Source organism: Rhinolophus sinicus, chromosome X (assembly GCF_036562045.2).
Source record: "Rhinolophus sinicus isolate RSC01 chromosome X, ASM3656204v1, whole genome shotgun sequence".
NCBI lineage: Eukaryota > Metazoa > Chordata > Mammalia > Chiroptera > Rhinolophidae > Rhinolophus > Rhinolophus sinicus.
Genome location: NC_133768.1, coordinates 116,421,116 through 116,440,592, shown reverse-complemented (window position 1 = coordinate 116,440,592; position 19,477 = coordinate 116,421,116). Strand labels below are relative to the sequence as shown.

General features: G+C 45.2%; 1 protein-coding gene across 3 annotated transcripts in view; it reads right to left on the bottom strand.

Annotated features, from left to right (window-relative positions):
* The window catches only part of NHSL2 (NHS like 2), a 186,455-nt gene that overhangs the window by 97,763 nt on the left and 69,215 nt on the right, over positions 1-19,477 (bottom strand). The gene's annotated exons all lie outside the window — the stretch shown is intronic.

Sequence of the window (19,477 nt, the reverse complement as noted above, 5' to 3'; positions counted from 1 at the left end):
AAGTGAAAGGGGCAAAAGTGAGTCTTCTGGGTTGTGGAGAATGTTCTAAATGTTGATCTGCATGGTGGTTACACACAGATGTGCACAAAAGTAAAAATTTGTGTAGCTGCACATTCCCAACTAGTCCGCTTGACGCGATATACTCTATGTACGTTTTCCTCCCTGAACAACCTCCCCAGCTGTGATCCTGAGGGGCCCCTGCAAGAGACCCCAACTTATCAAGATGCACGACGCACCCCAGCCACATTGATCTGCCTCACAGATGACACAGCCTGGTTCAGTGCATTATCTATTGCTCAGGAGAGGGCAAGGATGGTGCAAACAGCTGTGGCATCAGGAATGTGAGTCGCTTCGCGTCTTCTATTTGTCAGGGCTGCTGTCATCTCACCTACGTTATTCCAGGCTCTGTGGATGAGGATGGTGGTGTTTGCTGACAGGCAGCCAGCGTGACTCACTACTCGGCGGATTATTTTTCTGATGAAGTGGAGAGATGGATGGATACTTTCCCATACTTGGGCAGACGCCTTGTTCCCTTGGATCTTTTTACTGAAATTACTCAGCTTTACATTTAAGGGGCGGTTTTCTCCACTTTAAAAAGATGGTGCACAAAACCTGCTCCCTGCAGACAATCAGACTTGGAGAGAAAATGGAGGGGAAACTAAGCAGCTCTCAAAACTGCACTCATGAAGGAGAGGAAACAGCCTTTCCTGAGCTTCTGCCGTGAAGTGGCTCCAGATGGGAAGGCCACGCCCCGTGTTTTATCCCCAGGACGTGGCTGGCAGTTAACCTTCCTGACACAATCCGCTGCTTTCCCTGCCTCCTTCTCCCCAGCCACCCAACTGAACAACTTACTTGGGACAACTGCTTTCTTCTCTGAAAGGGTGACAGTGCCTTGCAGGCAGAGCCCATGGTCCAAGAAGTGGGCGCAGCATGTCAGAGGGCAGGGCCTCTGTGCTGCAGCAGGAGGTCCAGCTGTGTGATAGCCCTTCCTGGGTACCAGGGGCAGCCACGGTGGGATTTGAAGGGTGGACAAAGATAACTTTGCAGAGTGTCACTGTGGGGACAGAGCCCAGAGAGCAGTTTCCAGGCTCTCGGCCTCACATAGAAAGGTGCTGGCTCAGGTAGTAAATGGCCATTAACTGTGATTGGATGGCCATCAGCTGTGGCTAGTTGGCCGTCAGCTGTAACCAGTGAGCCATTGGCCACTAATATAACTGCCATGGCTACGCTAGCAGAAAATGGGGGCTAGCAAGAAGATGGTGGCTGAGCCTGCAAGCACGGATTGCAGTTAGTGGGTCGGTTGGTTGACAGAAAAGTGGACAGCAGGTTGTGGATAGTATGGTTCCTGCTTCCTGTGTCTCCAACCCAGCCACCAGTGAGAATATAGTGGTATGACTCCCCTATCTATGGCTCCGTGGGTGTTCCTTTTTGTGGTTCCTCACCATGTCCTGCCTTCTTATGTGGGGAGCGGGACCAGAGACCCCGCCTGACACCCTGCATGACAGTCACCGTCATAAGCCTCAGAAAATCACAGTCTATTCCCCATCTCCCTTCCAAGCTCAGAAATAAGCCCTCAGATAAGGGCAGTGCAAGCCCAAGAGTGCAATGTGGACAGATATTGCTATGAGGCTTTGTTTTTAAGTAGGGTGGTGGTAGCTCCTGGCAGTTCCGCTCAGCCCCTCTCATCTCCGCCCCCAGCAGCGTGAGCAGGCCCTGGCATTGCTCTCACTGCTCTTTCACTGGATTCATTGGGCCCTTGAGCAACCTGCCAGTTGTTAGTCCAGTCCTGAATCCCAAGCCTTCTTGGGGAAGGTTACACTTCACCAGGCTTCTTCTCCTAGGGACTACTTCCTATATAGTGTGTGCGTGCACACACACACACACACACACACACTCAAGCCAGTCTGTAACATGCCTAAGCCTTCCACACCCAAAAGACCACCCAAGAACCAATATTCCTAGATGGCTGAGATCCCAGCATGCCTCCTGCCCAGATTATGACAACTTGCTTAAGTCACAAAGAACAACGTCCTCACATGCTCTTGGCAAATGAAACTAATGCTTGGCTCACATATGAGGCTGAAGGCCCAGTCAGGGGCCCAGTTCTACCCCTAATTTTCTAAAGAAGGCTTGGACCACTCCTTCTGTCTGGGAGGAGGTAGGCTGAACTTCTGTGTCCCTGCTGCTTCCTGACTGGCAAAATCCTTCCCACTAGTTGAGGTCATGTTTGGGGCCGAGGCCCAAGTCTGTTTCAAGAGGGACTGTTGTCAGGTGAGACGTCCCACTGTAGTGCCAACAACGTCAGCACTTATCTTGCCCTCATCAGGTCACCTGAGTGCACTAGAAGCTGGTGCCTTGTCCCCTGTCAAATGGGCCAGGATGTGGGTGAGCGAAGGCAGGAATAGAGACCTAGAGAAGGAGGTCAAGTGGGAGCTCAGCTGACATATTGGGTTGCAGTGGTTGCCAATAGGCATTTAACAGATGTTCATTGAATAAATACATAAATAAATGCACAGATGAATCCAAAAATATACGGGGAAAGCATTCTTGAGCTCACAGAACTCTCTGTCATCAGCCCAGTTTGCCTTCTCTACCTCTGTGCTTCCCCCTTCCAGCTAAGCAGCATTAAGTCCTTTCCTCTGAAGTGTAAACTGAAGTCCTTAAAAACTAACAGCCTTGCTTTTAGTCACCCCACAAAGTGAAAATAAGCCCGAGAGGCCCTTGCATGACTCCTGGCCCACCGCACATGCAACTTGTGCAGCCTGAACCCCATTCGCCTCATCTGAGAGGTTACATGCCACCAGGGTGTCATGGACAGGCAGTCAGATGGCTGGCGCTGGACCTGTTCCCGTGTGCCTTTCTCCTGGGGTTGCCAGCACCCCTCTGGCGTCAGTTCTTCCAGTAGTAGCAGTGAAGCCCACACTCTACACTCCCACCCATCAGGGGTTGGGTAGGCAACTCCCAGGGAGGGAGGCTGGCTGCCCGGACCAGGCCTCTCTCTGAGCCCTGAGACTCCTGAACACAGACCCCTGGTGCAGTCACCGAGATGAAAGCCCACCCGTCTTCCTGCCTCAGTTAGCAACATTCGTAGAGGTCCTGGGGGTGCCCCTCCCACCTCCCACCAGGTCCACATTGGACACTTCGCAGATCTTCCTGACAGGCCAAAGGTTAAAATGTCCAGACCACGTACCTAATCATTCCAGCAACTTGCCCCACAGTCCTCCAGATGTGCTCGGGAGCTGGAGGAGGGCCAAGGTGAGAGGACAAGGCTCCGTAACCTCCTGGCCGAGTTAACTGACTTTCCAGACTAAGGCTGGAGGAGGGACGAGCAAAGGAGAGAAAGGAAAGGAGGCAGGACCAAAGCTAACCCCTTCTTTTTTCTTCCTAAACTCAATCCAGATTTGCCTTCTGAGGGCTGCCTGAAACTGATCCCTGTAGCTCTGACTCGTCCTTTCTTAAAGACATAGTCTCCACTTTGGGGTGGGGGTGGGGTGGGGAATCTCACCTGGCTAAAATGTCCCGAAACAAAAGGTGGGGGAAGGCAACACAAGCACCAGACCCCAAGTGCACTACCCCTCCACTCTCCATCCAGACTCAGACCCGGAGGTTTGTTCGAGATGCCCACAAAGCAGCCAGCTCCAGACGTCTGCTTGGGGCTTGACAGATCCTGTTAGAGTCACGGTGCCATGGTGGAGTGTGGGTCAGTTTCCTGGGATCGGTAGGTTAGGGGCCAAAGCTGAAGTCTGGAGGTGGCTGTGGGAAAAGGAGCACTGGACCAGGAGTACTGCTTCTAACATCGCGCCCTGTGTCAGTGTCAGCAAGTCTCGTTTCTTGATAGTGAAACGATAATCATCGCAGCCCTGCCGAGCCCCCAGCTTGCTGCATTCTCCTGTCACAGCAGAAGCCTGCAGACTTGGGGACCTGGTGTCTGACCCCCCAGTGTGCTGTCTGGCCCCGGCCACCAGATATTCCCCTGGATCAGAGTTGGGACGTTCTGCTGGGTTGGGAAGGGGAAGAATCTGGTGTAAGCCATTTTGTGTATGTGCCAGAGGCGGAGGAGTAGACAGTATTCCCTGCTCCTGACAAGGCGCTAACGACCTGGCAGGATCTGCCATTCAAGGGTGAGGGCGCAGGAAGAGGCTGTGAGCACACCCTCATCGTCCCCTTGCCCCCATATTTCCCAGTTCCCTCTGTGGGAAAAGCAGCTAAGCCATCAGCCTGACAGGGCCGGGAGCCCGTCTGTGGCCCTGGTGGCCCCTCCTCAGTTGTGTCCGCATGAGAATGTCCTGAGGCTCTTCAGGGGGAAAACCCAATTCCGTTGGTCTGCGGTGGGCACTGCCGCTGTAAAAACCAAACCCGCGCGTGTTCCAGTCACAGGTGCAAAGTACAGATTGTGGGCTTCCCACACCGCATCAGGGAATCAGGATAAGAGTGGCCAGATAGCACATATGGGGACGGACGAAGGCGTTCCGTACCCCAGGTCTGGACATGCACTGGGGCTCAAAAACTGCTGTCACCTAGTGTGCATTCAGGTGTCCTTTGTCCTAAGAGGGTCATTGGTATTTGAGGGAACTGCTTTGAGGGCTGGCACTCATCTTCCAACAAAGACACACACCTGGTCACTTACTTAACAGAGACTGAAGACGTGGCTCCCCCCATCACTAGCCCTGGTGTCCTCATGAATCAAGTGGGACAATCACAGCACACTCCCTGAGTCGAGGGGCTGCATTAAGAGCACATGGGCAAAGCAGCTGGCACAGAGCTCCCCAAGTCTGCAGTGCGCCCTCTATCCGAAGAGCACCCTAGAGCATGGTGTGGACCCCACCAGCTTTGGCAGTCTGGTGCTGCCTATGGACGTTTTCTTGGAAAAAAGTGCTTTTAAATGCATTAAATAAATTACCCAACATTACAAAGGAAACTGATTACTGTATACTGAGACGCAATTTACAATCTAGTCATGCGTGCTTGTTGATGAACACATTCAATATAATAAGATCTAGCAGTGGGTCTAATGACTACCATAATTTTGAGGTAGTGATGAGTATAAATGATTTTTTGACATACCTTCAACAATTGTAATGTGATATGAAAAGCTGTAATTCTACTGGTGACAGTTAGAGACACTGCTAATAGCACTGGGGCTTATTGCTCTGGACACAGGTCTCCTGCGCCTCCACTCATTAGCTGTGTGATGTGGGTCAACCTACTTAGCCTCTCTGTGCCTGTCTCCTCATCTGTAACATGGGGTTTACAGTGAGTTCATGAGCACATGTCAAGTGCTTAGATCCAGATGAGGACATAGAAGAGGCTCTTTACAGTTAGCTCTTACTGTTCTCTGCAAATGGGCTTCTATAGATCAGGGTGCAGAGTTCATTTATTCAAACTCCAGGGCAAAGCCCTATTTCCAGCTAATGTCCCCTCCTATGCAAAGATGATGCAACACCATACATAATGCCGTGACATTTCTATGCTTTGGGGACCTGGGATCTTTAAATGTCTCCTTTAAAACACTGCCAAGGCCAGGTCTTCTGAGGCCAAGAAACACGCTCCTTTTCAGGGACTGGCCACCACTGGGCATCACCTCTCAGGAGAGTCCCCAAGGCCTCTCCCTACAGCTCCACTCATGACTCACCCGCTGGTCCCCCTACCCAGATGCTCAAGGCACTGCAAGCGTTAAGGGCTGTGCCGTGGCCCTGGGCTTCCCATTTACGAGTCTAACAAGCTAAAGGGCAATTTGGAAGACTGAAGCACTCCTTAACTTCTTGCAGTTGTCATGGGTCAGGGAGAGGGGTTGGGATGATCAAAGCCATCCCTTCACTGTGCAGATGTGACAACTGCTGAGACCCAGAAAGAGGCAAGGACTGGACTAAGGACACACGGCAGTTTGCTGGCAGTGCTGGGCTTGGGACCCAAGATTCCTGTCAGTCAGTCCTCCTGAGTTGGAGCAAAATCTTCAGCTTCTTTCACTGGTCTTGCTTCCTCCCCACCGTGTGGTGGATTGACAGTTCCTGTCAGTTCCATTTCCTCCTAAATATACCACCGATGTGTCAGCCCCTCTCCAGGCCTTTCCCTCTCCACTCCTCGGCCACCTCCCAGTCTGCTCTGCTTCTTGAGCCTTCCTACTCTGGACTTCTCTTCCTGCCACACTGCCAAGAATGTAAAGAGCTCAGAGGAAGCTTCCAGTTCATGGGCCCAAGCTCACACATACCACGCTGCTCCACATCCTGCCATGTCAGAGAGGAAGAAACTGAGGCTGTGCCAAGGCCTGAGAGCGAGCAAGAGGGAGAGCTGGCGCTGAAACCCAGGTCAAAGGGTCGTGGAATCTGAGTTCTACAAAGAAATTTAGTTCAGTGCTATTCCCATTACATCACCCACCACTTAGAATTATACCCTCCAATCCTATTGTTTCAGGTAACAACTGGAAATATTGTTTTTGTCAAGACCATAATTGCTATTTCCCCTTCTCTGCACACATTTTGAAAAAAAGCAGACAATACTCCATCTCCTACTCCCACTTCTCCCCAAGGCCCCTAATCTTTATCTGTTCTAGGCATGGGCAGGCCCTGTCTGTTCACCAACCATTTTCACAAATATTTCCACTGGCCTGGGACCAAAATCAGCTTGCCAATCTTGTTATTGAACTTCTCTGTTACCTTGGATCTCCTTAAATATATTGCCTCCCCTTTGCTACCCTAGCATTTGGTATCAGGCCTGGTGGCATAGAATGGACATTCAGTCTTTGCGAAATGAATGAATGAATGAATGAATGAATGAATGAAGATGCTGGTGTTGCAAGGGATAAAGAGAGGAATAAGACACAGAGAGGCCTGCCCTCCAGGAGTTTAGAGTTTACTTAGGAAGACAACATATACAAAGTAATAAGAACATGAAAATAGAGAACTAGGCCACCATGTTTGACTTTCCCTGCAGGCCAAGCAGGGGCCTGGGGTACTGTAACCAGACTGGAATGCAAAAGTAGTTGGGTGCAAGGGCATAGCAGGTCAGGTCCTAGAAACAGGTCTAGGATCAAAGAGGGCAGTTGGGAAAACCAGAGATGGTTTCCAGGACCCAGAGACACCAAGGTAGAAAAACCAGGTTCAGAGTGGAGAAGAAAGAGTCTGGAAGTATTTCTTCAAGACCTGGGGTGTAGCTGCGGACTCTTATTAATAAACTGGAGGGGAAAGAGACTAGAGACAGGAAGGCAGGTGATAGATGAGAAGTATCAGAGTGAGAACAGAAACAGTGAGAAAGGAAAGACAGAGCATCACCACTGAAATGGGAAGGTCAGTGGAGCGGGGGGGGGGTGTAGCCTTAAGTCTTCTCACTTCTCAACTTCATGTAGTCACTCACCAAACATTTATTCAACACCCAAGACATAGCCCTCAATTGTGTGCATGTGTATGTCTGCACATTCCAACCTCTAGGGAACACTCGGGGCCTCTCCTGCCCTTTCACCTTCAGGCAGGGAGGAAAAGGGAGGGCAAAAGAGGCTTCTAGATCTTTGCTGCTCAAAGTGTGGTCTGTGGACCAGCAACATCACTATTACTTAGGAGCTTGTTACAAAGTGAAGAGTATCAGGTTCCACCCCAGACCTTCTGAAATCGAATCTAAACTTTGCCTTATAAACTTTAATATACAAACCATCATCTAGAGATCCATGATGCTGGCCCATGGATCACACATTGAATAATAGCACAGAAATGGGACACAGAAAGGGTCCAGTGTGCTGGGGACGGAGCTCTTATAGGAGGAGGCAGGGAAACTTAGTAAGCTAGGGTTATGGGTTTATTTGTGGGGACTCCCTTCAGGCAGGTAGGGAAGCAAGTTCCCAAGCAGCCCCTCCCCATGCCCCCCCAAAAGTTGCTCAGCACTGTCTCTGGTCTGGACCCAAGGAGGCCTGGTGGCCCCCAAGTAATCTAGCCTAATTCTAGCCTAACTCCATGCGGGACGAGGAGGCCACATAGTGGTTTGGGTCCAGAATCCTGTCTCAGAATGAAAAATCCTCTGAGCAGTATGTTTTTTGAGGACGTAGCATGATAGCCTGCAGCTGGCTCCAGAACCAGAGTTTTGGGGTCCTAGCCAACATCTCTTCCCATCAGAGACACCACTAATGGACGGTAAGAGAAAACTGCCCCCAGCTCATGCTTTCGTTGGGGACTTAAGACTCATGCGATAGACATGTGACAACGTGGTTATATGAGCTCACGTGTGTGTCTTTTTTAACGAACTACATCGAGTAGTGAAAGTACGGGTGGTTTTTGTTTTCTTCTTTGTACTTTTCTGTTTTGCCCACAATTAAGCTCTGTTAGTTTAACAATCTGTAATTAACAAAACCTTTATTTCAAAAACCAAATTAATATAAAGAAAAATCATGGCAACATACAAATACGTGCTGACTTTCGTGGTGCATAATTAATTATATGGGGATTCAACGGAGATTTCCAAGGTCAAAGAGAGCAAGGGGTTGGAAAGAGGTGCCTAAGATCACCAAGCCTTTATTCTGAAGATGGGCTGAGTCAAAAGTCAGAACCTGAAGCTCTTGTACCGCAAAGTTGTCCCACACTGGTCAGGCCCTAACCTGGGTAACTGGATTCATTTCTAGAACTGAAGACTCTTAGAAGTAGAATCTAAGAGATTAAAGGGCCATCCTCGTCCTCTTCTTCTTACAGGAGGGGATTGAAGCACAGAGAGGTGTGGACACTGGGCTCTGTACCTTGAGGTCCTTCTCTCTGCCTGGCTCGTCTCCCCTTCCCCCAGCCCTGTATGCCTAGCTAATACCCCCTTTTCCTCAACACTTGGTTCAAATCTCACTGCTCTTGTGGGTTAGGTGCCCTCTGTGCTAATGAAACACTCAGTGCATTCCTCTATCATTCATTTGACAAATTGCTGAGTACCTACTGTGTGCCAGGCACTGTTCTAGGTACCTGGAACACAACAGTGACCAAAAATCCCTTCTCTGGAGTGGTGACTAAATCATAGCATTTATTCAGTGAGCACATATTTACAGATCACAATCACCTATATGGGGCACCCTGTGTGACGCATAAGCTGTTTGAATGTTGGGGTAATTGTCTGTTCACAGCTTTGGCCTCCTCCCTTTCCCTACTGTCAGTGCCTTGTGGAGACAGTAAATGTTTTGTTAATGAATGAATAATGACATGGCCAAGGTTACACAGCAACCTTGAGATGGAGCTGGCACTGAAACCCTGGTCCCTTAATAACCAAACGCTTCGTCGTACAGTCAGCCAAAATCTCTGTTACCTGCATCACCTCAGCTGGGAAGGTAAGAAGGGAGTAGATTAAGGGCTGGGTCCCTAGGCAGATCTACCTTGGAAAGCGGCCACCCACCCTACCAGGGACAGTCTGGGGGGAGTTGGGAAGTCTCGAGCTTTCCACATCACTGCTCAAAAGCTTTGAACGAACAAGAGGCACTTCACTAGAGTCCATTACTCTGCACGGGGACTGGTCATTTGGAGGTGCATATCACTTCTGTGTTAAAAACAAAGCCACCACCGGACTGCAGACATATTTCCCACCCAGCCCAGCTCTGGGCCCCGCATCTTTTCCTCCCACCCAGACGTAGCGCCGTCTTTGGCAGCGGGAGCAGTTGCACTGCAGCGCCCTCTGCCGGGCGCGGGACAGGTACTCGGGCGGGGCCTGTTCCGGAGACGCTGACCGACCGTGACTCATCCCGTGGCTGCGCCCGCACCAGCCGCCCCCGCAGCCTCGCGGGGTGACGCAACAAGACGGGGGACCTGCTCTGTGTGCGGAAAGCAGCCCCCGGGTGGGCCACCGACGGGCATCAGTCCCGGCTGTACTGCTCCGCCAACCTTGACCTCAGCAGGCAGAACCCCCGGAAGCTTCGGGCGCTGGAAGCCCGGTTCACCTCTACTCTCATTGAGTCTTTTTTTAAAATGAGACTTTTAAAAAGCCTCCTTTTTTTTTTTTTTTTTTAAGGAGGGCGCAGCTCACAGTGGCCCATGCAGGGAATCCAACCGGCAACCTTGGTGTTATTAGCACTACGCTCTAACCAATGAGCTAACCAGCCACCCTTCATTGAGTCTGTACCAGTAACCTCAAGTAGGGGTCATTTTGTGATATGGCCTTAAGAGTGAGAAACAGGAGATGAGAGAAAGGTGAAGCGAGGGCCAGGGTCAAGCAGCTAAGAAGCAGAGGAGGGACTAGATTAACCAGTTATAGCTGACTCCAAAGTTCAAACAGCATCCAGCTGCACTGTGCTTGGACCTGCAGCGCGCGTCCGCGCACATACATACACACACACAAAGGGAAGGTTGGACCACATCACAGAGGACATTTACCACTTTGGAAATAAAACAAAAGCTATAAATGACATTTAAAGAGAAAACCAGATGGGTGTTTGACTTGATTCCGCAAAGATGCTTTAACACACAGCCGAGGACATGATCAAAGCTTTGAGTTAGGAAGAGGCACCAAGGTCATGGAAATGGGGGGAAGAAAAGGCACAGCTCCAAGAGACGCTGAGGTTGGAAAAGACAATGACAGATCGGATTTTTAAAAGTGGGGTAACTAAAATCTACATAGCACTCTGTACTTTCTTTATTAGAGTGACGTTTTGTTGGCCTTGTTACATGCTAAGGTCCATAGATGGTGCTGGTGGCTCAGGCCTCGTTCCTGCCTTGGAGACCATGACCTTGTAGGGGAAGAATACAAATATCTGGGGACAGTGTCCATCCTGTTGGCTGGATGGGACATAGGTTTGGGCACCTAAACCAGTTACCACTTCCTCCCCTGAGAAAACTTGGGAGGGCTCCAGCTGAACTCTAAGGCAGCCTAATGTTACTGAATATCCCTCTGGGCCCAGATACCTGAGCACCTGAGTGGGTAGGTTGAGCTGCTCTGGCAGCCCCGAGGCAGTCTCCCACCCCCAGGCCACACATCAAGACCTGTGCAACTGGCTGTTGGTATCCACTGCCAGTTAGTAACAATGAATGAATACACCATGCAATGAATGAATACACCATCCTATACAAGGGTAAATTATCCAGGCATCAGCACCCCCACAAAGACAGAAACTCCACAGAACTGGGGAGTGTTATGTCAGCAGTGGACCCAAACGTAGGCAGATCCACCTCCAAACCCACATTGGTCTGTCCAGAACATCAGGCCCAATAGGCCCAGCTACCAACCTAGCCTGTCTTCCCCAAAGTGCCATAGATATACACAATGAATGAGAGCACCCTTCTGGGAATGGGTGGCCCTGTAGTTCCTCAGGACCCCACCCCATAGACGCCAGCATGGAATAGGTGGGCACTCATAATTTCTGGTACTTCCCATCCCCCAACATGCCTACGTGCAGTCGTCCTGGGCTCTCCCAGATACAAAACCCCGACATTACCACGTGCTGCTTCTCTATTTCACCCAGTCCTCGCTCCCGTCCTTGAAGCCAGAGTTTGATGTTTTTTGTTGTGTTGTTGCTTCTTTCAGATCAGGAAAAAGAGCTGCCCCCAACTTTGGAAGTACCACTGAACAACAGACTTAGTTCAGAGCCCAGCCCATGTTTCTAATAAATACCCTTAGAGCCCGAAGCACAGGCTTTCACAAATACACAGAAACAAACGTGTCTGTGTTTACGGGGACAGGGCTTGTGTGGTTTCTTTAGACCCTAAACATCTTTCATGGCAGCCACCAGTGTTCTTCGTGAAATGAGGAAAAATTGTGTGGAGAAAAGGAGAGATGTCAATTCTCCCTAAATTAATGTATAAACTCATTGCAATCCCAATCAAATCTCCACAGGAATTTTTTTTAACTAAAATTTATTGGGGTGACAATTGTTAGTAAAACTACATAGATTTCAGGTGTACAATTCTGTATTACATCATCTATAAATCCCATTGTGTGTTCACCACCCAGAGTCAGTTCTCCTTCCATCACCATATATTTCATCCCCCTTACCCTCCTGTACCACCCCCCTCCCCCCTTACCCTCTGGTAACCACTACACTATTGTCTGTTCCATAGGAATTTTTCGCAGAATCTGACAAACTCATTTGAACATCCATATGAAAGAGAAAGGATATATACAAGAAAATCTAAAACAATGTTTTGGGGAAAAGGACAATAAAGAATGATTCATTATACACGGTATCAAATATATAATAATTAATAGGGTGTGGTATTGGCACAGAAATAGACAAGTAAATAGTGAAAGAGAACAGAGAGCCCCCAAACCAGCTCATGCAAAGATATTAAATAAATAATACGCGTCATTTACAAGGCAATGCTGAAAATATGGGCTATTTAATAGTGTTAGAACAATTGGCTTTCCATTTGGAAAAAAACTAAATTAGATCCCTATCTTATACTACACGCATGCATGTGTGCGTGCGCACACACACACGCACACTCCAGATAGCTCAAACAACTAAATTTATATATATATATATATATATATAATGAGAAGTATGCAGGTATGTATATTTGTGACTTTGGTGTAGAGAAATCCTTTTTACACAACACAAAAGCCATCAAGGAATGGTTGATAAATTTGAATCTACATCAAAAAAATTTCTTAGCTAAAAGACACCATAAATAAAGTTAAAAGACATATGATAGGGTAAGGGGGATCGAATATATGGTGATGGAAGGAGAACTGACTCTGGGTGGTGAACACACAATGGGATATATAGATGATGTAATACAGAATTGTACACCTGAAATCTATGTAATTTTACTAACAATTCTCACCCCAATAAATTTAATTAAAAAAAAAAAAAGACATATGATAAACTGGAAGAAATATATTATTTTCAACATATATTAGATAAAAACTAATTAATATATATAATTTGTGTAGGTCAATAAAAAAGGGAAAAACTCAAAAGAAATATGGCAAAATATATGGTCGGTCAATTCAGAAGAAGAGTTACAAATGGCCAATAGACATTTGAAAAAATGCTCAATCTCTAGAAATAAAAGACGGGCAAATGAATACAACCATCAGATACCATCTTTCACCCATCACACTGGTAATTAAAAGTTTGATTGCATCAAGTATTGGCATGGAGGTGAGCAACACTGCTACTCTCATACACTGCTGGGTGGAGTACAGCCATTTCAGGTAAGAATTTGGCAGCATCTATTAGTATGTAAAATACACATCCCCTATTACACATTAACTCCACTTCTTAGCATCTATGCTAAAGAAACTCTTGCACATGTATAAATGTTTATTGAAATGTCAGCCAGCAAATTTTAGAAACAACCTGTGTTCCTCAAATAGGTAAATAGTTAAATAAACTCTCGTAAAAGCTATACTCTACATAATTATGTAATATTTAAAGGAATAATTAGGACTTCTGCTTCTAGGAAGATGGAGTAGATATACTTTCCCCTATTCCTGTCACTCAGTAAAACTAAAACAATAACTACAACTAAAACCACTGAACATTATAAATAAAACAAACACAAAAAGATTCTGAAAGGTGGAGAAAAGAGGTATGCTAGCAAGAGACCTCAGGACTCAAGGAATGACATGGTGCTAAGTTCCCTGGATTTCTGTTTTGCCTCGTATATCCCAGAGTCAAAGCTCAAAAAGCTTGCAACCTGGAAACACTAACAGGTGCGAGACAAAAAACAAAAACAAAACAGCCCGTCTCTCTAACCAAAGGACCAGAAAAGGAGGTAAGACAGAAAATTTTAGACAATAACTGCTCTACTCCAGCCAAATACCACAGGAATAAAAAATGTGTCCTCGTCCCCAACCCCACCTACAAAGGAAGGGTTGAAAACGTAGATTTCCACCCTTGCTAAAGTGTAACCAGGTGCCCCAAACCTCCCCACTAGGGTGGTGTCAGAGAAGGCTGAGTGGGGAACTGGTATAGACCTATTAGACAGAAAATCAGCAAGGATATAGAAGAACTCAACAACACTCTCAACCAACAGGATCGAATTTAATATTTATAGAACACTCCATCCAACAACAGAAGAATTGATGTTCTTTTCAAGTACTCACGGAACATTGACCAAGATAGCCCATATCCTGTGCCATAAAACAAACCTCAACATATTAAAAACAATTGAAAAACATTAAAAACATAAAATTGACTAAATCTGTGACCACAATGGAATCAAACTAGAAATCAATAATAATAGAATGATAAGAGGAAAATACCTAAACACTTAAAAAATAAACAGTACTTCTAAAACATCCATGGGTCAAAGATGAAATCTCAAGAGAAATTTTTTTTTTTAGAAATTTAAAAAATACGCTGAACTGAATGAAAATTAAAATATAACAGCAAATTTTGTGGGATGTAACTAAAGCAAACAAATTTGTGGGAAGCAATTTTAAAGGGAAATTTATAGCATAAAATGTTTATACTGGAAAAAAGGTCCAATTAGTAATTTAAGTTCCTACTTTAAGAAACTAGAAAAAGAATAATAAAGCTAAAATAAAATAAATAATAAATAAAATAAAGCCAAAGCAAACAGAGAAAGGAAATTAAAATAAGAACAGAAATATATAATATTGAAAAGGAAAACAATTAGAGAAAATCAATGAAACAAAAAGCTGGTTCTTTGAAAACATCAGTAAAATTATCAAACTCTGGTAAGACTTACAAAGGAAAAACCACAAATTACTAATACCAGGAACAAAACAAGTATCACTACAGACCCTTCAGACATCAAAAGGATAATAAGGGAATCCTAAGAACAACTCTGCACACTCTGAGAATTTTAGTGAAACTAACCAATTGCTTAGTTTCAAACTCCCAAAACACTCAATAGGAAATAGATGATTTGAACAGCCCTATAACTATTAAGAAAGTCTAATTGAATTCAATTCAAAACTCCCAAAAAGGAAACCTCCAGGTCCCATGGTTACCACCAAATGTTTAAAGATTTAACACTAATTCTACACAATCTCTTCCAGAAAATGGAAGAGGAGAAACTACTTCCCAATTTATTTTATGAAGCTAGTATTATGTTGATGCAAACATCAGATGACATAAACAAAAAAGAAAACTATAGACCAACATCCCTCATGAACATAGAAGCAAAACTCCTCAATACAACATTAGCAAATAGAATTCAGTAACATGTAAGAATTATACATCATTATCAAGTGGGGTCTATTCCACAGGTGCAAGACAGTTTTAATATCTGAAAATAAATCAAGGCAAGCTATCATATTAACAGACTAAAAAATAATCACATGATCATGTCAATCAATGCAGAAAAAGCACTTAACAAAAACAACACCCATTATGATTAAAAAAAAAAAAATTCCTCCCAGAACTAGGAAAAGAAAGGAATTTCCTCAATTTGAAAAAGAGCATCTACAGAAAACTTATAGCTGACACTAACCTTAATGGTGGAAGACTGAATGCTTTCCTCCTCAGATTGGGAACAAAGCAAGGATGTCTGCACTCACCACTCTAATTCAACATAATGCTGGAAGTTCTAGCTGGTAAGATCAGGCAAGAAAAGGAAATGAAAGGCATAAAATTGAAAAGGAAGTAATAAACCTGTCCCTATTTGGAGATGACATGATGGTGTATGTAGAAAACCCCAAGGAACTACAAAACAATTCCTAGAACTGTAAGTAAGTTCAGCAAGGTTGAAGGATACAAGATAAATTGTATTTCTCTATATTAGCAATGAATGAATGGACGCCAAAATTAAAAATGCAATACCAGGGCCGGCCCAGTGGCTCAGGCAGTTAGAGCTCCATGCTCCTAACTCCAAAGGCTGCCGGTTCGATTCCCACATGGGCCAGTGGGCTCTCAACCACAAGGGTGCTGGTTCAACTCCTCGAGTCCCGCAAGGGATGGTGGGCTCTGCCCCCTGCAACTAAGATTAAACATGGCACCTTGAGCTGAGCTGCCACTGACCTCCCGGATGGCTCATTTGGTTGGAACGCATCCTCTCAACCACAAGGTTGCCGGTTCGACTCCTCGACTCCCACAAGGGATGGTGGGCAGCACCCCCTGCAACTAGCAATGGCAACTGGACCTGGAGCTGAGCTGCACCCTCCACAACTAGATTGAAAGGACAACAAATTGACTTGGGAAAAAAAAAGTCCTGGAAGTACACACTGTTCCCCAATAAAGTCCTGTTCCCTTTCCCCAATAAAATCTTTTTTAAAAAATGCAATACCATTTATAATTGTTCAAAATGAACTATTTAAGTGTAAATGTAACAAGACATGCATAGGACATGTATGCTCAAAACTACAAGATGCTGATGAAAGAATTCAAAGACTTAAATAAATTGAGAAATATACCATGCTCATAGATTAGAAGATTCAACATAGTGAAGATGTCAATTCTCCATAAGTTTATATACAGGCTTAGTGCAATTCCTACCAAAATTCCAGGAGGATATTTTAGACATGGACAAACTTATTCTAAAATTTATATGGTAGGGCCGGCCTGGTGGCTCAGGCGGTTAGAGCTCTGTGCTCCTAACTCCGAAGGCTGCCGATTCGATTCCCACATGGGCCAGTGGGCTCTCAACCACAAGGTTGCCGGTTCAATTCCTCGAATCCCGCAAGGGAAGGTGGGCAGCAACCCCTGCAACTAAAGACCACTTCATGGATGGTGTAGATGCTTGACCACTGCACTGTACACCTGAAGCGGAAGCTGAATAATATTGTATGTCAACTATAATTTAATATATATATATAGTCACAGGATGTGGAGTACAGCATAGGGAACAGAGTCAATGGAATTGTAATAGCTCTACACGATGTCAGATGGGTAGTAGATTGGGGGAAGGGGGTTATCACTTTGTGAGGGTGTGTAAATGTCTAACTAGTACATTGTTTTGTACACCTGAAACTAATAATAAAAAAGAAGAAGAAAGTAGAACCACTCTACCCAATTTCAAAAGTTATTATGTAGCTACAGTAATCAAGACTGTCTGGTCATGCTGGAGGGATAAACACATCGATCAATGGAACAAAGAACCCAGAAGGAGATCAACACAAATAATGCCCACCTAATTTTCAGTAAAGGTGCAAAAGCAATTCAATGGAAGAAAATGGCCTTTTCAAATGATGCTGGAGCTATCGGACACAGGCAAAAAGTAAAGCTTGACTTCTGCAGTGGGTTGAATAGTAGCCCCCCAAAAGATATGTCCATGTCCTTATCCCCAGAACCTGTGAATGGGACCTTAACTAGAAAACAGGTGTTTGTAGATGTAATTAAGTCAAGGATCTTGAGAGGAGGAGATTATTCTGGATTATCCAAGTAGGCACTAAATGCAATGACGCATACCTTTAGGAAATAGACACACAGAGAGAAGACATACACAGAGGAGAAGGTGATGTGAAGATGGAGGCAGATATGGAAGAGGCAGGAAGGACCCTACCCCATAACCCCCAGAGGGAGGTGGCCCTGCTGACACCTTGACCTCAGACTGGTCTCCAGAACCATGAGGAAATAAATTTCTGTTGTTTTAAGCTACCAGATTTATGGCAATCTGTTACGGCAGTGTGAGGAAACTAATACAGTCTGTTCCATAACTCATAAAAAAATCAATTTAAAATGCATCACAAACTAATCTTATTGTAATCATTTGGCAATATATATGTGTATCAAATCATTGCATTGCATGCCTAAACTTATATACTATATGTCAATTATATGTCAATAAAGCTGGAAAAATGCATAGCAAACTTACATGTAAAATTTAAAACTATAAAATTTTCAGAAAAAGGAAAGGGTTTGGAATCTAGAGCTAGGCATATAAGCTAGATCTCGTACTTAACAATCCAAAAATGACATGAACAGACAATTCACTGAAAAGGATATATGGATGGCAAGTAAGTATATGAAAAAGTGTTCAATCACTTGCCATTAGGGACATGCAAATTAAAACCATAATAAGATATCACTACGGTACCTATCAGAATAGCTAAAAAAAAAAAAAAAGTAGTGACCACACCAAATGCTGGTGAGGATGCAGAGAAACTGGGTCCTTCACACACTGCTGGTGGGAATGTGAGATGGCACGGCCATTCTGGAAAACAGTTTGGCAAGTTACTTCAAAAGCTAAACTTGCAACTACCATATGACCCAGCAATTGCACTCTTGAACATTTATGCCAGAGAAATGAAAATGTCTGTCCTCATAAAAACCTGTTACATGATTGTTCATAGCAGCTTTATTCATAATAGCCCCAAGGAAACAACCCAGAGGTCCTTCAAGGAGCGAGTGGATACGTTACCTGTGGAACTACTCAGCAACAAAACAGAAAAGACTGTTGACACGTACAACGGCCTAGATGAATCTGCAGATAATGATGCTGACTGAAGGAAACAAATAATACTATATGATTCCATGTATATAACATTGAAATGACATAATTTTAGAAACAGAGGCAGATTAGTGAGTGCCAGGTGTTAAGGAGAAGGTGGGAGTGGGAGGGATGTGGGGTGGCTGTGAAAGGGCAACTTGAAGGACCCTTGTGGTGATGAAAATCTCATGTCTTGAGATGTCACTAATGGTGCTTGTGACATTGTACTGGAGTTTTGCAGAGGTTGCCACTGAGCAAAACTGGGTGAAGGGTATATGGAATCTTTCTGTATTATTTCTTAAATTGCACGCGAAGCTACAATTATCTCAAAATACAAAGTTTAATTTAAAAAGAATGAGTGAGGGGGGTGGGGGGTGGGGGGTGGGAGATGAGGGTAAGGGGGATCGAATATATGGTGATGGAAGGAGAACTGACTCTGGGTGGTGAACACACAATGGGATTTATAGATGATGTAATACAGAATTGTACACCTGAAATTTATGTAATTTTACTAACAATTGTCACCCCAATAAATTTAATAAAAAAAAAAAAAAGAATGAGTGAGGTCCAAGTGTTATAACATGGCAACGTTTCCAAGACGTATTACTGAGTGAAAAAAGCAAGTCAGAAATCAGTACAGGAGTACACTGTGTGATACCATTTATTTTTAAATACCCGCACAGAACCAAATTATGTACATATGGAAAACGGTTTGGAAGAGGGCATTCTGTACTGATAACAGTGGTTACCTCTGGGGAGTGGAGTTGGGGAGCAAAGAGAATTTTAACTGTAGCTGGATTGTTTGGTTTCTTCCACAATGAGAATATATTCATATGCTACTTGTAGAGTAAAAATATTATCCTGGACACAGCTACAGTGTTCTAGGAATTCGAACCTGTTTTTGCTTGTCCTGATCTGACCTAGCCCTGTTTCATCACCACTGTGGTCAGGAGACCCAGCTCACGGCCCCCTGCCCTTGAGCTTCAAGGAAATGGCTCCCAAGCCTACGTACTTTAGAAACCGGCCCACAAGCATTACCCTTGAGGTATGGAAGTGCCACCTGGAAGAGCCAGTCTCCCCGTGACTGTGAATCTACTCCCTGCTTCTGACAATTTAAAAAACAACAAAGCGAAGGCCATGCTAATCAATGCAACAACAATTTCCATAAGGTTCAAGTTGACAAACAGTCATGCAAG